Genomic DNA, 9,025 nt, shown 5'->3' with positions numbered 1-9,025 from the left:
CCGTCCTGACACTTGGGCTCTAACCTGGGTGTCCTCCCAGCCTTCTCTCTCTCCTTCACACTCAGTCAAAAAATGCTCACTATGTTCTGTCTATCCTACCTGCTCTACAGATTTTGCATCTGTCCCCTTCTGTCCGGTCCGGGATTTACTGCCCCAGTTTGGTCCTCGTGATCTCTCCTCCCCTGGCTAGTACACCAGCCTCTTCCTTGGTCTCCCTGCCTTCCAGTTCTCCCACCCCTACTCCGGTCCGTCTTCCTCATCCGCAGCCAGAGGGCTCTTCTCAAACGTAAGTCTCACCATGTCTCTCCTTAACACCTGCCAAGGATGTCCTGCTGCCCTCTGATAAAATCCAAATCCCTGAGAAGGTGCTCTCTGGTCACCAGGCTCAGCAGCCTTATGCTTACTGCTCCCCTGCCCTGCTCCAGCCAAATACAATGCTATCTCACCCTCCTCTGCACAAGCCCTGGGCTGGGCTTTCTCACCTCTGGGCCTTTGTTCCCACTGCCTGCTCGGCCTACCACCATCTCCCTCATCCATCTCTGCTGACTGAAGTCTGGTCGCCTTTGAAAGCCCAGCTTCATGGAGGGCCCTTTTGCCAGAGGCAAGTGTGCCTTGAATTAAAGTTCTTTGTGTTCCTGTCTCTCTCTGCTATTGAGCAACGTGAACTCCTATGTGTCCCTCCCTCTGCGCCCAGCATCGTACCTGCCATACTGGGGAGGCTCTGTAAGTGTGCAGTGAGAATACCTTTGCTTCCATTTCCCGTCCTCTCTGTCCTGGCCCTGGCTCCTGGTTTAGCCCCTTGTGCTGGCCTGAATTTGCTCTGGTGACAATAGCAGCTCTAGGTTTGGCTCTTGGCTCAGCTCCAACTCTGGTTCTAGCTCTGATCTGCTTCAAGTTTTAGCTCCAGCTCCTGGCTTGACACCAGCTTTGGCTCAATATCCAGGACTAATATTTGCTTAGCCTATAGCACTGGGTCTAAACTCACAACCCATTCAACTGTTTCCTAGTCTCCCCCTGCTCTACTTTCCTGGGCTGAAGTGTCCTGCCTCCCTGGTTAGGAGGAGGGAGAGCAGGAGAAGACTAGAACAGAGCCCCATGCAGCCTACCCACTTCTGGGGTTACCCCTGCCCTGGAGCCACTTTGCTGCAGTATCCTGGCCCAACCTCAGGGCCCTGGCCAGTGCTATGGGGACAAATACTCTCAGGTTCAAAGCAAGACCCTACCATTTACTGGCTGTGAGGATTTAAGCACCTCCTTGGGCCCCCATTCTCTTATCTGTAAAATGGGATAACAGTTGAGTGCGGGTCTGGGCACGGCGCCCGGCACAGAGTAGACGTCATTAACTGTGAGGGCCTTTCCTCTTCCCCCTTTCCTGAGGTCCGCTGGGTTGGCTCCTGTAGGTGCCCTGCACATTTCACGGTGCCCTTTACATAAGGGCTTTCTTGTGACTGTGACATGGTGGGTCTGGCACAGCCTTCCTTCAGACCCGTACTCGGACTGTCATCCCTAGGGCATCTAGGACAGTGGGGACAGAGCCAAGGCGCCACGCTGGATTCCCTGGCCAGAACTCCATGTCCCTGCTGACGTCGGCAGCAAACATGGATCCAGCAGATACTGGGGGAAAGGCCAGTCTCCCTTGCTGTGGGTCGAGTATACGTATTTGGGGAATTAGGGGTGCTTCCTTCTCTCCTCTGACGGCCTTGCTGAATCTCTGTCTTGTCAAAGCTCGGAAGACAAGGGTTCCTATGGATAGGAGAACTCGCCCCCCAAACACAGGACCCAACATCAGTGGGGGTCTGGGTGTGTGGTATGTAGGTGAGTAAACGTGGAGATATGGATGTATGCATGGCATGCTGTGTGGTAAGCATAGCCACGTTAGGACAGCCTGCGTAGCATGTATACATCTGTGTGTAATGTGTGTGTGTCTATAAGTGATGTGGGGAGTTGGAGGTCTGTGCCTATAAGTAGCATGGGTGCGGTATGTATGTGTGACTTCTGTGTGGAAATAACTGTATATGTGGAGGTAGATGTGGACCCGGGTATGTGGCGGAAGCAATGTGTGTTGGTGTGTCTGTGTGTGATGTGTATCTCGTGTGAAGTAGGACAGGGGGAGAGTGTGAGCTGGAGAGCTCTGCTGGGCAGTGGGAGGTGCTGGTGGGTTTGGTATTTCCTGATGAACTCTCTGAGGTGACCCAGACCAAGGTCATTGTCCACTCGCTGCGGGATCAGAAAAGGGCAGTAGGGACAGGGTCAAAGGGATGAGGTATATTCTCTAAAGTGCCAAGATGCTCCACACCCAGCTGCCTGGCCTGCCCTGATGTCTGCAAAAACCCCAGGGAAATAAACATAACCTTTGGAAGTCCTGGTGATGTGTCTGGGAGAATGCTCCAATCACTAGTTCGTGTGGCCACTGCCCTGCCTTTGACAAGCGGTCAAGGCCAGTGAGGCCAATGGCCTTGCTGCCACTAAGCGGTCCTAGATGATTGCCTCAGTACTGAAGCCCTGCTCTAGAGCTTCCAGAGCCTCCCTGCTGAGGAAGTTAGCCCAATTGCAAGTTGGCATCTCTTGGAACTTTACACCCAGGCTGCTGATATCTGGAGGAACCTAATTTTAATCCCAGCGGGCCCTTCCCTACTCCACTGTAGAGGTGACTCCCTGCTTAGAATAGCTCTTTAGATCATGTCATCCTGTCTGTGTCTTCCATCACTTTGGATATACACTCCATACTGGAGACACCAAATTACTTGCATTTCCAAAAAGGTACTCTGCAGCCTACTGCCTAAAACACTACTCGGTCTGGCTAGCTCGCTCTTATTCATCCTTCAAGATTCAGGTTATGTGTCAGGATGTTTTCTGAGGCTGAAACTACTAGTTGCTCCTAATATCCACAATCCTGCTTGTCTTTAATCATTGAACCCTGCTTTTTAGCTGGGTATAGGGAGGCCTGGAGGAAAAACCATGTTTCCCAGAATTCCTTGCAGCTAGGTATGGGTCTGTGACTAAGTGCTGGTCCACAGCTTGTGAGCAGAAGTGTTGTGCATAACTTCTAGGCACTTTTTCTAAAGGGACAGTATACTGTTTTCATACCTTCCTCCTTTGGACTGGCAGAATGTAATTGTGATGATTAGAGCTTGAGCAGCCATACTGGATAATGAGATAGAAGCATTGTGTTAGGATGAAAGAAGATGGTAGAGCAATAAAACAACACCAGGACTCTCATGATCCAGGATCCATCATACTAGCTCTGGAATAGTTATTTCTCAGCTTTTAATTGGTTGTCACGACTGTGATTTGGGGTTTTCTGTCACCCAAAGCCAAACATAAGCCTAATTGATACACTTTCCTTGGATCAGCTGTTTCTTCTCTTATCCCCTCAGCTCTCTGCCAACACACTCCTTTCTAATTGCCTAGGTCAATCTGCTCACAAGACTGTGTGAGCTCATGAGGGCAGGGTCCACGTCATTCACCAAGCACAGTGTCTAACAAATAAAAAAATGTTAGTTGTATTAACAACTATGTGAAATACACATTCAGGCATCCAGATGTGGGTGGAGCTGTAGATTGGGGAGTTATAAATATAAATATGGTCACTGAAGGGGTGGGAGAGGATGGGGTAGAGAGGAAAGAGGGGTAAAGGAAGAAGTCCTTAGAGCTCAAACATTTAAGGTCACGTGAGTAGGGAAAGCCCCAGAATGAGCCTGAGGAAAGCCAGCAAGTTGGCAAGGGCTGGGCAAAGGGCTGTGGGGCAAGTGAACTCAGAGGTCACATGTGGTCATGTGGTTTCCTCCAGCTGTTCACAGTAGCCTGGGATAGGAAAGGAATCAGCTGGGTCTGACCCAGGATGAAGGCAGAGGAAGGTGTTGGCAAGAGAAATGCCAGCCCTATGGGAGGGAAGATGAAGTAAAACTAGGAAGGGATGCTAGAGGGGTGGAGGGACAGGAGGTCCTGATGGGTTTGAAAAACAGGTGCTGTGGACATGCAGACAAGAAAGAGGGGAAGAGAATTTGACTTTTTTTCAGGGTATACCCAGGCCAGGCCATGCCTAGGGTAAAAGCAAAGTCACCAAATAGTGTTTTTCTGCAGGATCCCAGCCTTCCTCAGACTCCTCCTAGAGAGCTCTGGGAATCCCAGGGGCGTTTCTCATCTGCCCAGAGAATTCGCTTGTGAGGCTCCCTCCCCGTTTCCCCCTTCTCCTGCTCAAGAGAAGCTGACTCTTGGCATGTTTGTGCCCAGTGAAGGTCCTTTTGCTCATGAAGCTCAACGGGGGCTGAGGTGACTGCTGGTGCCCAGCTGGGTCTGCACTGAGGCCACCCCTGCCCTAAGTTAAGGGCACTAGTATTGAGGGAAGCAGTGATCAAGGGCTCAGGGTTCTAAAGTCCAGGACATCTGGGTTTCCATCCTGGCTCTGCCATTCACTAGCTCTGTGACCTTGAGCAGGCTGGCTAACTTCTCTGAGCCTCTGTTTCCTTACCCGCAGAGGGGAGGATAATAAAGAACCTACCTTACGAGATTGTTGTGAAGTTAAAATGAGAATATTCACGTAAATCACTTAGTACAGTGCCTGGGATAGAGTAAGGGGTTAATGAATGTTGGCGATTATGATTTTTGTTATTACAGTTGACCCTTGAAGAATATGTTTGAAACGCACAGGCCCACTTATATGTGGATTTTTTTCAGTAAATACACAGCCAGTCCTCTGTATCATCGGGTTTCGCATCCGCAGTTGGGAATCTAGTTGTGAAGGGCTGACTATATGCATTGTTCTTACCATGTTATGTTAGGGACTTGAGTATCCTGGGACTTTGGTATCTGCACAGTGTCCTGAAACCATTCCCCTGGATATGAGGGACGACTGTAGTTAATTTTGGGGGGAGTCTAACGTTACATGCGAATTTTTGTGAACGGGTCGGTGCCCCTAAGCGCATGCTGTTCCAGGGTTAAAGCACAGTCTTTGTTGCATTCATTAACTCATTTAACAAACAAGCTTCAGGCATTCTCCCCCATGTGCCCAGTGCTTCTGCCCAAATGTATTTCCTGGTATTTCCCAACACTAGCATGTTACCCCACTATGGCTTTGCACAGGGTGTTTGCTGTGCCTGGATTGCCCTTCACTCCTCATTTGCCTGACAAACTTGCCCTTCGAGCCTCAGCTAATACCTGGTACCCTCAAGAGACTTGCCCAGACTTCCCAGTCTGAGCCAGGTGCCTCCTCGGGGCTTGCATATGACCAGATCTATCTCATTGCACTAACTCTGAGGGGACCAGTTGTACAGATGCCCAGAGTCACACAACATGACAACCTTGCCTATATCTCTCCTCTGTTTCCCTCTATCATCATTTTTATCAGACACTTACTATAATGATGTATTTACCTGTTGGTCTCTCCCTCTAGACTCTGAACTCCTCAAGAATTCTGCCTGACACTGCCAGGACCCAGTAAATGCTCATCTGAAAGAAGGGATCCTGACCAAGTCCCTGCATCCAGGGGCCCCCAGTTTGGCTGGGGAGACAGAATGAACAAACATGAAACACGTCAAGAAATGAGCACAACCGGGAGTTTCACAGCCCTGTGTGTTTCAGATTGAGGCTTTTCTAGGACAAACAGCTGTAAGGGAGGATGAATTAGTCAGAGTGGGGGACTGGAGATGGAACATAAAGAATGAGTTTGTACTTGGAAAACCCACTGCCTCACCCTTCTCGAATGCTGTACTCAGGAGTGGGAAGAATTCTAGCCCTCTACCCCCGAACCCCATAATTTTCATCTGGTCCAAAGTGACAGAAGTAATGTTTTCAAAACTCTTACAAGGACATTATATATCTAAGAGGGACCATCGTGGATGGATGTTCTTTGCCAGGCCTTTTTTTTTTTTTAAATGCATGGTAGGCCGGGGCATGGCCTAAAGCAAGAGGATGTACCCAGAGCAACTGACCTTGCTCTAAAAAATAATTTGATTTACCTCCATTATGGGCAGGGACCAGATTATGGAGCTTTTAGGAAAGTGTTTCTTTTCCTCAATATAGATTTAGACTATACTGTTCCTGAGAATAAACACTTGTCTTTTGTAGGGGTGTGTGTGTGTGTGTGTGTGTGTGTGTGTGTGTGTATGTGTGTATTTGCTCTACTTTCAACCACCCCCTTTGTCATCCCCACTTGCCCCCAAAGGCCAAGTCTGAACAATGAGGAGGAGGCATAGCTTCTCACTTCTCGTTGGTGGAGAGACTTTAAAGGGACAGGACATTGAGAGTAAAAGTTGCCGAGTTCACCATAAACTATTTGGCTGCTCTCCCTCCATCCTCCTGCTGTGATATTCTTCTAGACTGAATAATTCAGATTTTGGGAAGTGTAATGCTAAATGCTTCTTATCCTGTTGATCCTAGTCCTCGTGGCTTAGGGGGTGAGGTTTCCTGCACAGAGCCTGATGGAGATTTTGCTTGGTAGAGAACTGAGAAGGTGGTCTCTTCCTGTGGGTGTGAGGGAAAGAAGATCTGAGATAGGAGAATAAAGTTAGGAACTGAGTGTACTCTTGAAGAGACATCCTGTTAACAAGTTTTAATTGTTTTTCCCTTGGGTAGTCATGTGACATGCACAATTTAAAATCTTCTTTTTTTTTTTTTTTTTTGGTTGTATTTCCCTACAGGAATTCCTGCCCCTCAAGTGAAGTCTGTGGCATGCACGTGGCAGCAGCATGGAGTGCACATGTCGAACACTGGAGCTAGGGAGGAGTCCTCTTGGGCATTAAGCTCCAGAGAAGCTGTAGGAGGAAGGAAAATAAAATATGAAGTAGTCCATTGTAAGAGAGAAGGCAGTCAGGGTAAGGGGCAAGACTTGAGCAAAGGCTTAGATGAGCCCTGGGAATTAACTCTTCTGGGGACAGAGAGCTTCAAGCCCAACTTCTGGCTGGAACAAAGGGTGGGGGCGAAGTCTCTGGGAATGAGGTAGAAAAGGTCCCAGACCCTGTTGTTGCCTGCCTCCCCTGCCTTCCTGTAGGGACTCAGGCTGTGGGCTGAACCTGTGCTTCCTGACTGCTCTCTGCTTCGTGGGGGAGGTCCTTGATAATAAACAGGATAGATCCTGACACTCTCAGGACACCTCCACATGCCACTTTTCCTACGCATCACCTCTTGTTTTTCCCTGATGGTCAGGAAAGTCCTTGGGAAACTCAAAGTCCACCTTCGCTTTGGCCCTCTCTACTATGAGAAGGAGCAAAACTGAGTCTCCAAGAAGAGGAATAGGGTGAGGAAGAGGTTCAAGAATTTGCTTCTCTCTCTTCTGTGCCCCCCTACTCCCACTCAACACTATAAGCACAGAGCCTGGGGTTCAGAGGACAGAGACCACAGCTTAATGCCTAAGGCTTAGAACCCAGCCCAGCCTCAGACTCCAGCCCAGAGCCTAGAACCTAGAGCCCAAACAAGCCCAGCCCTGGTCCAAAGTCCAGCTAAGAATCCAGAACTAACTCCCAGAGCCCAGAACAAAGACTGCACAGCCTACAGCACAACTCAGTCCAGGCCCAAAGTCCAGTCAAAGCCAAAGACCAGGGCTTAGAACTTAGAGCTAAGCGCTGGATCTATCACCCAGCTCACAGCCTAGAATCTAGAACCAAAAGGCCCAAAGCTCAGAGCCTAGAATTCAGGCCAAAGCTAAACCCAAAATCTAGAGCCCAGAGCAGCCCAGAGTTCAGCTTAGAACCTACCTACCCAAAAGCCTACAGCCTGACCCAGATCCATCTTAGCTCCAGAACTCAGAGTCCAGCCTAGTAATTACAGTGGCCTAGAACCCGACACCCAGCCCATAGCCTAGTAGATCCCTGATGCTCCTTTTAGGGGAAGCCCCAAAGGGAAAGATCAAGGCTGCAAGCTGAGGAGGAGGAATTCCCCATCTCAGCACTACTTCTGCCTGGAGGGGATGGTGTTTGTGTGTGCGTGTGATAGAGGGAGTATTCTGGGGTCCTCCTGGCTCTGTTCTGGAGGGTCCATCCTGAGGACTTAGATTCCAGACAAAACGTGGTTGGGGCTTTCTCTACAAGGGCTGCCCCTCAGAATTCCAACACGGTGGGAAGCAGAGTCCCACTGCTGCTAATTTGCTGTGTGACCTTGAGCAAGTCCCTTCCTTTCTCTGGTCTCACTTCTTCCAGAAAGGAAATCAGGAAGTGCCTTATTTAGACCCATAGATCCAGAAACACAGAGGAAGGAGCTATTACAGATACCCCTCTCATTCATTTAGTCTTTCATCCATCAAACATTTATTGAATATGTATAATATATAGACTTTAAACAGGGGGGTGAAATGGTCAGATTTGTTTTTTTCAAAATTTGTCTGTTGTTGGAGATTGGATCAGAGGGGACCCATTAGAGAATTGCTGCAACAGTGCAGGAGAAATGGGATATGGGCCTGAGGACGATAGCAACTGGCAGTGTTATTTTTATAAAATAGGGATGCGGTCATTTTACTCCTCTACTCAGAATCCTTTAATGGCTCCCCACCATCTGCAGGACAAGGGATACAAGACCTCCTTTCATCTCCTCAGCCTCAGGGCCCACCAATTTCTCATCCAGCAGATGCCCAGCCAGCCCAAGCTGCTCGTTGTTTCTGTCCCCACCACTCCATCGCACTTCTTTGTCTGTGGTGTTCCCTTTGCCTGGCATGCCCTTCCATGTCTCAGGAACTCTTACTCATCTTTCAGTGTTCAGTGCCATCATCACCTTCTCTGTGAAGCCTTCCCAGACTTCTGCCCCACAAATAAAATCTCATATTCTCAACTCTGTGAGCGTGGATGTCCATTAGGCCTTTGCCACATTATTTTATAACTTAATCTGCTTATGTTTGTCTCCACAATGAGATGTGATCCCCTCAATGGACAAGATCACCCCTACCTTATTCATCTCTGTGTTGCTGGGTGGACTCAGAGTAGGCTCAGTGAACGACTGACAAGGCAACTTTTACACCTCTTCCAAATATCCTTTTTTTAGAGGCCCTCATGTCTTAAGATGAACAGAAATGTGTTTCTCCATTGTCCATTAATCAAAG

General features: G+C 48.9%; 1 long non-coding RNA gene across 1 annotated transcript; it reads left to right on the top strand.

Moving 5' to 3' along the window:
* Positions 1-1,591: 1,591 nt before the first annotated feature.
* LOC308500531 lies at positions 1,592-8,754 on the top strand. Its single transcript, XR_013993744.1, has 3 exons — positions 1,592-1,815; positions 5,393-5,569; positions 6,639-8,754. It is a non-coding gene; the product is annotated as an uncharacterized lncRNA (long non-coding RNA).
* Positions 8,755-9,025: the final 271 nt, after the last annotated feature.

Source organism: Rhinolophus hipposideros, assembly GCF_964194185.1.
Source record: "Rhinolophus hipposideros genome assembly, chromosome: 8".
Lineage (NCBI taxonomy): Eukaryota > Metazoa > Chordata > Mammalia > Chiroptera > Rhinolophidae > Rhinolophus > Rhinolophus hipposideros.
The sequence above is the reverse complement of the archived record's forward strand: the minus strand, read 5'-3'. Positions and strand labels throughout refer to the sequence as shown.